General features: G+C 42.3%; 1 pseudogene; it reads right to left on the bottom strand.

Moving 5' to 3' along the window:
• Positions 1 to 344: 344 nt before the first annotated feature.
• On the bottom strand, positions 345 to 5,863 carry LOC127621219 (H-2 class II histocompatibility antigen, E-S beta chain-like; annotated as a pseudogene).
• Positions 5,864 to 14,453: the final 8,590 nt, after the last annotated feature.

Genomic DNA, 14,453 nt, shown 5'->3' with positions numbered 1-14,453 from the left:
TGCATGTACGCTATGAGCGAGATGAACTCCAGTCAGTGAATGATGCTGCCGTCCCTCTCCCCAACGAGGGTGAGGAACGTGCACGCACCACTGACAGGGAGATGCTCTGCATCCTTACAAGGGCATTCGAAGAGCTTCACCTTGAGTGATCTTCCCCAGAGGAACCTGAACAGCCTCGCTTCGACGAATGGTTCCTGCAGTCTGGATGCCGTCAAACGGCAGCGTCCCGCAAATCTGCCCCATTCTTCCCCGAAGTTCATAACGAACTATTTAAGTCTTTGCGAGCGCCCTTCTCTGCCATCCTCTTTAATGTGGATCACAGGGAAGAAAACGGTGATGCCAAATTATACACTGTTGAGGAGGTTGTAGCGGCACACATCTGCCCAGAGAGTAACAGGGCGTGAAAATCACACTCCATACATCCTTTCAAACCATGCCGACAAATGTCTGCACTGGCGGGAAAAGCTTACTCAGTGGCAGGACAAGCTGGATCAGCACTCCACGCAATGGTATTTCAAGCCAAGCTCCTCAAGCAAATCGGTGAGCAGGGCTTCGATCCAGAGACATTAAAAAAAGCTCTGCACCGCTACAGACTTAGCGCTGCATTAAAACTATTATTTATATTGTCAAGCCGGTTCTCGCCTCCTTGCCCGTTTATATTCTCCTTGCCCGTTTATATCCATTTACACATGTCTTAATTGCTACTGTTCAAACAATTAAGCCACTGCACAGCCTTGTCATTTTTTCCTCATTAAAAAGTTTAACTCCTAAAGACATGAATCGTAAATTTGAAATATATTTAGGAAATCATGACCAAACACATTAAAATGAAGACTCCAGTTGTCACGATCCCCTGTTGTCCTCACTGTGACCTCTGTTTCTCTAGTCATGTTCATGTCACGTTTCCATGTGGTCCGTCCCGTGTTTTCTGTTTCACCCTCGCCAGTCACGTTCCATGTCACTCTTCCTTGTTATCCGTCTGTTTCACCTAACACGCTCCCTGTCATTTCTTCCTTGATGTCCGCCTGTGTTTCACTGTCTCTGTTAAAACTACACTTCCCTTCTTCCTCGCTCCTCATCACCGCTGTCACAGCGTTATTGTCCGCACCTGTCACTTATTTTGTTATCACTGTGTCTGTCTACTTAAACCCCGTCGTTTCCTCTCTCCGTTGTCGATCGTTACCGTTTCATGTTTATGCCTATGTGTAATCTCTCGTGCTTTCTCCAGGTTTTCCCAGCCCTTCGTGGATGTTCTGTCGACTCGTGTCCAGCTTTGTGTTAGTCTATGTTTGTTTACTTTTCCCCTCGTGGCCTTTTTATTTGCTCCAGTGTTCGTTTATTTTGTATTCAATAAAAACCGCGTTTGGATCCGCACCTCTTGTCCGTCCTGTCCTGCTTTCACACCAGGCGTTACAGAATGATCGACCACAATGGATCCAGCGGCTTTCTTCGTGGGACTGACGCATATGGAGCTAAACATCCGTGAGTTCTCCCATTTTTTCTCCTGCATGGCCGGCTACACCGGTTGGGATGACAACCTCCTGAAGACCATCTACAGGATTGGGGTACCTACACACCGGTGTTGTGTTTTGCCAGAGATTGGAGACTACACCTGGCAGGAATACGTGAGTCTCGTCGTGGAGGAATTTGCTGCCGGGGAACCTCCTCTCTCGATCCCGGCTCCCGCCTCTGGGCTCTCTATGCCTGTCACGGTGAGCGAGCCTGAGCCCACGCCAGCCATGGTCAGCGAGCCTGAGCCCACTCCAGCCACGGTCAGCGAGCCTGAGCCCACGCCAGCCATGGTCAGCGAGCCTGAGCCCACTCCAGCCACGGTCAGCAAGCCTGTGCCCACTCCAGCCACGGCCAGCGAGCCTGAGCCCACTCCAGCCATGGTCAGCGAGCGATTGCCCACTCCAGCCATGGCCAGCGAGCCTGAGGCCACGCCAACCACGAACAGCCTTCCAGCGTTGTCAGCCTCATCCGCCCGGAGGAAGAGGAGAAAAGGAAGGGTCTCTGCTCTCCAGCCTCCGTCTACCGCAACTCCGTCCCCAGAACCCCCCGTGGCTCGGCCCCCAGCGTCCAGCGAACCCAAGCCCATGCATTCCATGGCCCACCAGCTAGAGCCTGATGCCCCAAATGTCAGAGAGCCAGCGCCTGTAGCCTCGACCGTCCCTGAGCCAGCGCCTGTAGCCTCGACCGTCCCTGAGCCAGCGCCTGTAGCCTTCGACCGTCCCTGAGCCAGCGCCTAGCCTAGCCTCGAGCCTGACTCCCTGAGCCAGCGCCTGTAGCCTTGACCGTCCCTGAGCCAGCGCCTGTAGCCTCGACCGTCCCAGTGCCAACGCCAGTAGCCATGACCGTCCAAGGGCCAGCGCCAGTAGCCATGACCGTCCAAGAGCCAGTGCCAGCAGCCATGACCGTCCAAGGGCCAACGCCCATAGCCATGACCGTCCAAGGGCCAGCGCCAGGAGCCAGGACCATCCAACAGCCAGTGCCCCTCGAGCCTTCTAGGGCTCTGCCTCCTGAGCCTCCCATGGCTCTGCCTCCTGAGCCTCCCACGGCTCTGCCTCCTGAGCCTCCCACGGCTCCGCCTCCTGAGCCCCTCGAACCTTCCTCGGCTCTGCCTTCCTCAGCTCTGCCTCTTGAGCCTCCCTCTGCTCTGCCTCTTGAGCCTCCCACGGCTCCGCCCCCTGATCCTCCAGAGGTGTCCATGGTTCCGCCTCCCTCAGCTCCGCCTCCTGAGCCTCAAGAGCCTCCCTCAGCTCTGCCTCCTGAGGCCCCAGAGCCTCCCTCAGCTCAGCCTCCTGAGCCTCAAGAGCCTCCCTCAGCTCTGCCTCCTGAGGCCCCAGAGCCTCCCTCAGCTCCGCCTCCTGAGCCTTCAGGGATGTCCTCTGGCAACCACGTGGTTTGTGAAGCCTTCGATGGCTGTACCGGAGGGCACAGGTGGTGCATCAGCCAGTCATCTCAGTCAGTCAACCCCTGTCACCTGTTGGATCTGTCCCGTAACCACCTGCCAGCGGGCGTTCGACACTTCACGTGACATAAATGTGCACATAGCCTGGCACAAGCATCGTGGTGACGTCACCACCACTTAGTGGTGAATGGCGGTTGTTGTTGTTGTGTGTGTGTGTGTGTGTGTGTGTGTGTGTGTGTGAGAGAGAGAGAGAGAGAGAGAGAGATTGTGCGATCACCTGATGCCACTCCCAAGCAGAGATGCTGTCAGTTTTCTAAGATCAGCTTTCTCATTGGAAAAATAGCATCCAAACGGTGGTATTTCTTGCTGTATTCACTTTAGAAACAGTGATGTCCTCTGCCATATTAAACAGTGTGTACCCAATGTGGAAACTCGATAAGCGGTAAGCGCCTTCTGTAATCAAACAGTCTGTTGTGTCTCTCAGCTGTGATGAGCCTTAATGCTTAAGTTGTTCATTTAAAGCCATTTAAAACAATGTCCTAGCTTAAGTAATGTAGTAGTAATACGAGCGATCGAGGAGCGCTGTTCTATGTAAACAATGACTAATGGATTCACTTTACGTCACCAACTGGCTCATATTACACACAAAAATGATCTTTCGCCACCACCTGCTGGCTAAAATATGTGATGTCTCTAAATGAAATATAAAGAGACAGATAGCTCTTAACAGATCTGCACTGCTCTTACACTTTAGTTTAGAATGGAGCAAACACAAGTGGAGTGATACACACACAGTGAAGTGTCCGAGTGCTGATGGTGTCAGACCATCAATGCTCATGGAACGTCTCTCGTCCAATCAGATTTGAGGACCGGAACTAACTGTTGTATATTTATGTATAGTGCAAGTCATGGTTTAAAATTATTAAACTAAGTAAGAGATAAGGGCCAGTGTTTTAACAAACATTTTGGATGAACTGTAAGATTAATGACTAATGTCTTTGAAGTCCATCCTAGATTAACTGCTGAAGTTCACATAGATGCAATTGTCCTTTGTTATTCGGCTGATGAAGGCTTTAGTTGGTAATTAATTTATTATCTATGTATTCTGTTTTAAGAGTGTAGTACATCATTTGACCAAGGTGATGCAGGCAGGCAGAGATCAGTGAGGTATCACAGTTCAACTGGCAGCTTGATGCAGCTTATTCCGGTCCCCTATTGGCACACATTTACCTCTTCCTCTGTTTTCAAGAGGAGGAGTTTAAAGAAGACTGCCACTCTGATGTAAAGCCAACCTTTGTACCGTGTTTTTTTTTTACTGTAGCATGGGAACAAAGAGTTTTGTTACTCAATTGTAACATCAATTTGTTTTCCACAATCCTTATATTCAACACCGAGTTATTACTTCATCATTACCAATATTACATACATAAAGATGCTCTAATAGAAGTCAATCACGTGCATCATATTTGATGCACTATTTTATTTTATTATTATTATTTTAAATGTTAAAAGTTCAGAATAAAGAGACTTTGTCACTCAGAAATATATAAAGTGATCCACTGCTTCTCCATCATTGATGCAGGTTTTTCTTCTTTCAGTCGTCATCATGTTATATTGCACATACTATAGTTTATGTGGTACCAGGATCCTACCAGCCAAATTAAAAAGTAATTAATTGAAAAATTATATGAAACCAGTAATAAATGATGTCCATCACTCTGATTATTTTTGTATAGACTGACCTGTTGAATTCTTCTTGTAGTAAATGAGTCCTGCAGCTGCTATGACAATTCCCAGCACCAGTCCAGAGGCCCCAATAACAATCTTATTCCTCTCAGACACAGGGAGAGAGGGATTTGTTTGTGTGCAATTAACACTTGACTTTTTATAACATTGTTTAACATATGAGCATAATATTTGGACAACCACCATACAGTATTTTCTCTTTATTGCAGCTAATCTTATTCTAGTATGTCTAAATATCCCATCCACAAAAGTAGGGTTGATGTGACCATGAGGTATGTTTTCTTTCTTACCCCAGTCTACAATCATGGGTTTATTGAAGCTGGTGTGATCCACCATACAAGAGATCTTTCCTCCAGATCTTGGGGTTTACTCAAGCTCAGAGTGAATCTGATAGGACCAGTCCCCATCAGCCATCTCCAAAATAGAGGTCACATCAGAGGTCACTGGTTCACCATTAATCAACCAGGACACTTTGATTTGTTCTGGGTAGAAGTCATACACGCTGCACATCAACATGGCTGGATGCTTGCCTTGAGCACGCTTCACTGAAATGAGCATAACCATCAGTTATCAACTAAATCAACAAGAGCAACATCTGATATGTTACATAAACGTATCTCACATAACAGTTCATAAACTGATGGCATGCAGTGTAATTCATACATCTGAATGAAGTAAAAATGACATAATGGTTTTGTATATTCAGTTCATACAATTTTGTTAGAGATTTGGTGATTTAAGCAAAACAGTAAATACATTTAGTACATACAATTAGTAAATACATTTAAATCACTTACATTAAGCATTAGGTTTGTAGTATGTGTCCACCTGAGCTTGCATTTGTTGAATAAAGTTGAGATTTCTGTTCCATACCTCAACAACATGCTCTGCATACTCAGTTAACCCCACAAACTTTCCCAGAGTGCTGTTATACTGTATGTTCATAACCATATTGAACCAATATGACTGAAGATACACCATATTACTGAGATAATGGGAACTGTAGAGGCATTCATCCATTATGTAATAATAATATCCATCAGCTGAAAAATATGTTACAAATCCAGTAGATGCGTTGCAGCTACCATTCTTTTAATGTTAATCAAACAAAACAAAACTGAAGTATTCCTCAGTATTGTACAAAAAGATGTTATTTCTGTAGAGTATTTCATTTTACTTGCCTGTTCTGATGAAAGCAGACACCATCAATATGAAGTAAGAAAACATGTCATTGGGCTGTGACATTTTACAATCTTGGAAAGGTTAAATGAAATGTCATTTCAGGCATTCTTTTGTTGGTTTGCTTTGTTTTGTGATAATAATCTTGCCAATCTTCCACTGAAGACACAAGCGTCAAGTGTTGCTAGGTAGTTGACTGCTTTTTTGTGATGAATGTAAATATGCATGTTTGTCCATTGTTCATACAAAAATGGGAATAATGTGAGAGACCATTTGTGGTGTGGTGACGTGGTCACGTGTCGGTCTGCGGGAGAGAGAGAGCGGTAAGGCTTCTCACCTGGTTCATACACACACACACACACACACACACATCGACGGTAACCATTGGAATCAAAATAAGGAATAAGCAAAGGAAAGCACTATCGGCTTGTAGGTCTCACTCACTCACTCACTCACTCACTCTCTCTCTCTCTCTCTCTCTCTCTCTCTCTCTCTCTCTCTCTCTCTCTATTCAGTTCAAATTAGCTTTATTGGCATGACAAATTGTACATTGTATTGCCAAAGCATTTATATGAGCATGAAAAATAAAAAATTAATAAAGTAGAACAAATTCTGTATTGAACAAGTGTGGAAAAACAGGGAAAAATAAATAAATAAAATAAACAGTGTAGTTCTGTTTCTATTTGTCCTTGGCAACAGTATGGGCATAACCTGCTCTCTTTGGGCATCCAGCTCTGTCTGTATCTGCCCTTCTCTATCGCCAGGCTGTGGTCGCTCAGTCTGTACCTCGTCATGTGTTTCCTCAGTTTGTGGTCTCTGACTACTCAGGTATTCTGCTGTTGTGTAATCTCTTGTAATCATTTGTTTGGGCCAGATTGTGTGGATGAGGGTGTCCGTGTCCTGGGGCTGATTATTGTTAGTCGTGTTAGTCTGATTGTGGAGCCTCAGGACCAGCTGAATGATGGGACTCTTCTCAGCATTCACTTCATGGTTTTTAAGGGCTTTAAAAAGGTCACTCAGTTTTAGATGTTTCCAAAATGTAATGGCTCTTTTCTCAATGTGGATTAATAGAGGGTATTGGCCTAATTCTGCCATGCATTATTAGGTGTGTTTCTCTGTACCCTAAGAATGCTTTTACAAAACTCTGTATGCAGGGCTTCAATCGGATTTTTGTCCCATTTGTCAAATTCGTGATTTAGGAGAGAACCCCAAACTTCACTGTCATTTAGTGCAATAGGTTCTATGACTGATTGGAATATTTTGAGCCAGATTCTAATTGGTATTTCAAATTGGATAGATTTTTTAATGGCATTAAAAAATGGCATCCATCTCTCTCTCTCTCTCTCTCTCTCTCTCTCTCTCTCTCTCTGGATACTCGGTGTGCCTTTTATGTCTCCCTCCACATCAATATAACAAGAGACAGATGTAAGGGTTAATTATGAACCAGGTGACAAGCGTTACCGCACTCTCTTCCCCGCAGACCGACACATGACCATGTCCCCACACCCACACCATTTAAATATAAATACAACATTTATGAAGTGTTTGACACAAGTTATAATGTTTGTTATCTTTTATTGGAAATTGGAATATACATAAGACACAATGCATTTTGACTGACATTTCTGAAAGCCTACAGTAGATGTTTCTGAGAGCACATGCCACAGAAAGACTTGCCACTTTCACTAGGGTTTTGACGAGATGTGCTAGAAAAGTTTACCTTAGACAACCTTTGGTAGATAATCAGATTCATCACATTCTAGCATGTTACCTTTGACTCAGTGGTCGTTATTATTTGAATTATTATTTGTATACATATCCATAGAATGGTATCGGGTCATGGTACAGGCTGGATTTGAATATATTCAAAAGTAACAGTAAGTATCTGCTTTGGCCAACAGCTGCATTAAGTATTGCAGTGCATCTCCTCATGGACTGCACTAGATTTGCCAGTTCTTGCTGTGAGATGTTACCCCACTCTTCCACCAAGGCATTTGCAAGTTCCCGGACATTTCTGGGGGGAATGGCCCTAGATCTCACCCTCCAACAGGTCCCAGGAGTGCCAACAGGTCCCAGAAGTGCTCAATGGGATTGAAATCTGGGCTCTTCACTGGCCATGGCAGAACACTGACATTCCTGTCTTGCAGGAAATCACGCACAGGACGAGCAGTATGGCTGGTGGCATTGTCATGCTGGAGGGTCATGTCAGGATGAGACTGCATGAAGGGTACCACATGAGGGAGGAGGATGTCTTCCCTGTAACGCACAGCGTTGAGATTGCCTGCAGTGACAACAAGCTCCCTGTAGCACTGTCTCACAGTACGGACATTGCAATTTATTGCCCTGGCCACATCTGCAGTCCTCATACCTCCATGTAGCATGCCTAAGGCACGTTCACGCAGATGAGCAGAGACCCTGGGCATCTTTATTTTGGTGTTTTTTAGAGTCAGTAGAAAGGTCTCTTTAGTGTCCTAAATGTTTATAACTGTGACCTTAATTGCCAACCGTCTGTAAGCTGTTAGTGTCTTAACGACCGTTCCACAGCTGCATGTTCATTAATTGTTTATGGTTCATTGAACAAGCATGGAAAACATTGTTTAAACCCTTTACAATCAAGTGTCCTGAAAAAGGGACGTTTCTTTTTTGCTGAGTTTAGTACAGTACATTTCTCAATCCTTTCCTGGAGTAACACTACACATTTTGGATGCCTCCATCTTACACACCTGATTCTACTGATTAGCTACTGTAATTAGTAAAGTGCTCCATGATCTGAATTGAGTGTCAAATAATGATAAGACATCCAAAATGTGTATTTACTGGTACTCCAGGAATGGATTTAAAAACACTAATATACTGTAGTATAACTAGTTGAAAAACTTTCAAACTTTATGAAAAACCTTGAATGCTTCATACTGTTTAGTAATGTATTTTTGCATCTTTTATTGTAGTTGAATATTTTCCCATGTTTTGTTTGATGCTATCATCTGTTTGTTTTGATATGCTAACACTGCATTTGACAACATGTTCTTTTTAGCAGATATTAAATAAAATCCTCATTTAAAGTATTTTATCATGTTAAAGGTGCTGTAAGTATTGGATTCAATTGCTGGTTCAATTAGATGGTTCATGGATAGGTATGCAAAAATGTTTACTACTCCCTGTAATATTTTAATTAAATGAGTGTTGTAAGAAATCTCACTGGTCTCTCTGACAGCTCTAGACCAGGGTTTCCAACTTGGGAAACCAGGCTGGAGTGAGATTTTGATGTCATGGCCAGTGCCGCATTAAAGGAATGTTCCATGTTCAATACAAGTTAAGCTCAATCGACAGCATTTGTGGCATAATGTTGATTACTGCAAAAGTGAATTTCGACTTTTCTGTCATTTTCTTTCAAAAAAGGCACAAATCTGTGTTACTGTGAGGCACTTACAATGAAAGTGAATGCGGCCAATATTTGGAGGGTTTGAGTACAGAAATGTGATTTATTTGAAATTACTTTACAAACCCATGTTGTCAAACCCAGTTCAAATTGATGGTCATTTAGAATACGTACTAACGTTTGTTTAAATGATGCCCCATTAAATAATGACCCATGGTTTTACTACTGTTACCATAGTTTGACCATGGTATTTATAGTAAATCTATAACAACCACAAAATTAACCATGGTAACTACAGTCATGATTACTATATTTAATTTTCAGAAGGGGCTTTAACAATGCTGTTAGTTTTATCCATCTTTATTATTATTATTATTATTATTTTTGCAACACATATACACCCAAACATATCTAGATTTTGAAAAACTAATATATTGCACACACTATAACCCAAAAAGTAGCTTTTAAAAATAATAATTATATTCTCAGTGGTATGACACTTAAAGCACATACATTTTCCAAAAAAGGTGACCTGGCCCACATTCCTTAAAGCTGTAATTCACTGCTTTTGACATTTCTTCAAAAGATACTTGGCTGTATATCTTTGTAAGAGATTACAGTCAAAGGAAAGAGGAATGATTTGTAAAATTGGTTAGATCAGAATTGCAAATTAGTGCTCAAGGGACTGTTTCAGACTTCCATCATGCCAAAGTTTGAATAAATCAGTGCATTCCGGCTGCTGTTGAGGTATGTGTATAGTCATACTACAAATACTTTCAATAAAATAAAAAAAAATAGAGTACACAAACTCTTCACTCTTTTTTATATTCTACACAATACTGTGTACTTGCATTTGATGGTATGTCATAAGAAGATATGTGTAGCAATGTTGTAGGGGTGAGTAAAGTAACAGAGCAATGCAAAAACATTGCGTGTAACGGACATTAATGACAATTCAAAGAGTGTGGCTAATTAAGGTGAGGTGTGCTGTTACTTTAAGCAATTAGACTAGCAGTTGGGTCTAATTTTCACATAGCATACAATAAAACGTGAAAAAATCCTATAGACATTGTAGAAGCAACCTGTCCTGTGCCATATCAGAATATCATCAAGACTTGGGGGTGGGCACATTTGATTTCGGCTACAGTAAGCAACCACTCAGAACCCCTTAGCATCCACACAGTAACACCCTGGCATTACAGTTATTGAAAAGCCTCCAATGAATACTCCTACATGCAGCTAATTGTCTTATTGTCTTGGTGTTGTTACCTGCTGAAAGAACTTAACCTAGAAAAAAAGCATTAAGTATGAGAGCTATAAAAACACTTGGTTAAGACTGTATTGATAACTTGGTTACAACAAACAGCAACAAAAATATATATATATATATTTTTTTTTTTACTATTACATGTTTTGAAAATTGGAATTGTTCAAATAGAAATTATATGCAATATGAAATAAATGTTATGAATGAGGTGAATAGTTAAATGGTGTGACTCAAGGAGAGCACTGCATACTTTGGGTTCTTCCAGTCATCTTCCACAATGCTCTCCACACCAATACTCAACTCCTCCACCTGAACTAGACTGTGATCTCTCTGCATGCACTGCAGAAACTTAGAGAGCTGGAAAAGTTTGAAAGAGAGAGAGAGAAGTTGAGACCCACTGAATGGACTGAAAGAACACAGTATGTAAAGCCAAGACTGGAGGCATCAACTACAAAACCATTTATCCCTGACTGGAGCAAAGGAGTAACAGTTTATAAAAAATAAAATAAAAAAAATAAAAGGCATGGGCACTTTTTGCACTGATATGCACAGAACAGGGGAAAAAAGAAAGTCTTAAAATGTCATTTTCATATTATTTCCTTCACACTGCTCTCCTCTTGTGCTCTCTCTATATTTCAAAGGCTAGTCGACCAAAGGAGATGAGATTGAGTTGTGTAGTGTGCGCTAAACTCAAGGTGTGTTCCTCGATTTCTTGATATCAAGCTGTCTTCCTCGAGGACTGCGGAAACAAAATGGTGAGATCTTGAAATTATTAAAGAATTTCTTTAGGTAATGACAAAATCACATTTCAAACTTGACCAGTTACAACATATGAATGTATTATTTATTATTATTTTAATTAATAATTCAAATAATTCATAATCCCTCTGAATTGTAAAACTCCCAAGAGATCAGCAGTTACAGAAATACTCAAACCAGCCTGTCTGGCCCCAACAATCATGCCATGGTCCAGATCACAGAGATAAAATGTTTCCCCTTTCTGATGGTTGATGTGAACATTAACTGAAGCTCTTGACCCATATCTGCATGATTGTATGCACTACTGCCACACGATTGGCTGATTAGATAATTGCATGGATGATTGTTGGTGCCAGATGGGCTGGTTTGAGTATTTCTGTAAATGCTGATCCTCCTGGGATTTTTACACACAATATTCTCTAGAATATTCACAGAATGGTGCCAAAAACCAAAAACATCCAGTGAGCGGCAATTCTGAGATGGAAATGCCTTGTTGATGAGAGAGGTCAATGGAGAATGGCCAGACTGGTTCGACAAAGACTACGGTAACTCAGATAACCACACTGTAAAATTGTGGTGAGAAAAATATCATCTCAGAATGCTATTCAGAGATGCAGGTTGGTGCCGTTTTTGCTGAACTAGGAGGACCTACACAATATTAGGCAGGTGGCTTTAATGTTGTGGCTGATCTGTATATAAGAGAATCACTAAGTTTAATGGTAATTATAGTAAGGAAAATTACCAGCAGGCATTTTATTTCATGTTTCCCTCCATGTTCATGTGTCTTTTTTTCATTGGTTCATTGTTTGATTATTTTGTTATTCATTCTAGTATTGTTGGTGTAGCATAAGTTTATAGTCTAGTCATGTTTAATCAAGTCAAGTTCATGTTTATGTTTTGTTCAAGTGAAGTTTAGTCAAGTTCATGATTTGTTCATGTTTGGAGTTATGGTTTGTTGGATTTAACTATTGTAAATAAACTGCACTTGGGTTCATCACTCCATCGTCAAAGTCTTCGTCATTGCCATTGCCAGCAGGGCCGTATCAAGACAGTGTGGTGCCCCTGGGCACTATACGTCAAAAGCCCCCCCCCAATCAGACATTGTAATTTCCTAACTTGTAATTTCCTAACTTGTCCAACTACATACATGTAGGCATATGAGCAGTGAGCACTATATTCAAATGTCTAAATTTATTAATACTACCATTAAAACACATTTGATTTTTAATCAATGTAGAATGTGTAACTTAAAAATAAACAGATTTGTGTGTGTGTGTGTGTTTTTGTTGGGTGACAGTTGTAGGTTACAGTTTGACAAAAGTTTAGAGTGTGACAAAAGCACTTTGTTGTGTATTATTGCGAGTGTACACGAATATAAGTAAACACTCTGCAGTTTGAATGATGTCCTGTATGAACAAAATGATGGAGTATGTTTTTATGTTTGATCGCGCCCACGGCTCGCTCTCTCTCACGTCACACACACACACAGTTCGATCACGACCACGGCTCTCTCTCTCTCACACACACGCACACACACAGTTCGATTGCACCCGCGCCTCTCTCTCTCGCTCTCTCCACTGATCTATATAATGACATTCTATAATAGATCAGTGTCTCTCTCACACACACACAGTTTGATCGCGTGCGCGCACACACAAACACACACACACACACACACACACACACTCCAGCATTGCAATCTTGATCAGACTGTTCATTATGCGAAATAGAGCGATATGTATCGCTATTTAGTTTTATTTATTTTTATACCGTGTATTCTCCGTGTAAATTCGTGCACCGAGGCGTGCCCGTACCGTTTCAGTTCAATACTGAATAACTTACATGTACCGTCCCACCCCTAATATTTACCTTCATTAATGTCCTCTTCCTCACCCGAGTCTTCCTCGCTCCTGTCTCCCCAAGGACAAGGAGAATATCCTCATTCGCCTGGCGGTCATCGCCGACGCCCTGACTAACATTAGCAGCTGCTGCATCTCCCCGCTAGCAGAGCCGGCGGTGTCAGACTTAGTGCTGCTGGTGTCTGCAATTCCAGTGTTCTCCCAAAAACTAGTGATCTAACAAAAAATTGTCGATCCCTGGAACATTTTTTATTGTAGCTAAACGTCTAGCATCCTTCTCTTTCTTTAATCTTCTTTTGCTGAAACCACTCAATTGCCGTCTGTCCATTTTGGATTTTGATTCATTTTCTGTAGCCGTTAAAAAATTGACACATTTATGCGTACTTGTTGTGGACCAACTCAACTCTGACAGATTGGGGGAGTGATAGTGGTCATGTAATCTTCATTTATTTATAATTTCTTCTTATTATTATTATTATTGTTAAATTAGTGTTCATAAACAAGTTATGTATGGTCTTTCAAGAATTTCAAGTTAATAATATAACAATTTACGAAAAATATTTTTAAAGCTTGTGTCATGTGGTGCCCCCAAGTGGTTGTGAATGGTTGGTGCCCCTGGGCACTGGCCCAAGTGCCCTTATGGATAATCCGGCTCTGATTGCCAGCTACAAGATGTTACAGAATACTAGACCTCACAATGGACCCAGTAGTTCAGCTTCTGAGCCTCTGTCAGGGGAGTCATCCCCTGGAGGACTATGTTGAGGACTTTTGTGCCCTAGCCTGTCAGGTGGCTTTTAATGAGCTCACCCTCAAGGACTTTTTTCAGTTCAGAATTAATGAGCCCATCTCCTCCTTGAGCCTGCCCTGCCAACAGAGGAGGAGGAGGAGGAGAAGGGATTTTGTCTCTGAGTCTCAGCCTGTGTTCATGACTACAGAGGTTGTTCCCGAGACTCTGTCCATGCCCACGACCACAGAGGTCTCTCCTGAGACTCTGTTCACACCCACAACCACAGAAGTCATTCCTGAGTCTCAGTCCTTGCCCCTGACCACAGTGGTCGTTTCCAAGTCTCTGCCCATGTTCATGACCACGGAGGTCGTTTCCAAGTCTCTGCCCATGTTCACGACAGCAATGCCCCAGACTGCTCCATGTCATGTCACAGCCAAGCCCCACGGGCTTCGCCTTGTTGTGTCAAGTTAAGATTAAGATTCAACTTTATTGTCATTGTGCAGAGTACAGGTACAGGGCCAATGAAATGCAGTTGTTTTCGCATATCCCCAGCGCTCATGTTTAATCAAGTTAAGTTCATGTTTATGTTTTGTTCAAGTGAAGTTTTGTCAAGTTCATTTTTTGTT

This window comes from Xyrauchen texanus, chromosome 27, assembly GCF_025860055.1.
Source record: "Xyrauchen texanus isolate HMW12.3.18 chromosome 27, RBS_HiC_50CHRs, whole genome shotgun sequence".
NCBI lineage: Eukaryota > Metazoa > Chordata > Actinopteri > Cypriniformes > Catostomidae > Xyrauchen > Xyrauchen texanus.
The sequence above is the reverse complement of the archived record's forward strand: the minus strand, read 5'-3'. Positions and strand labels throughout refer to the sequence as shown.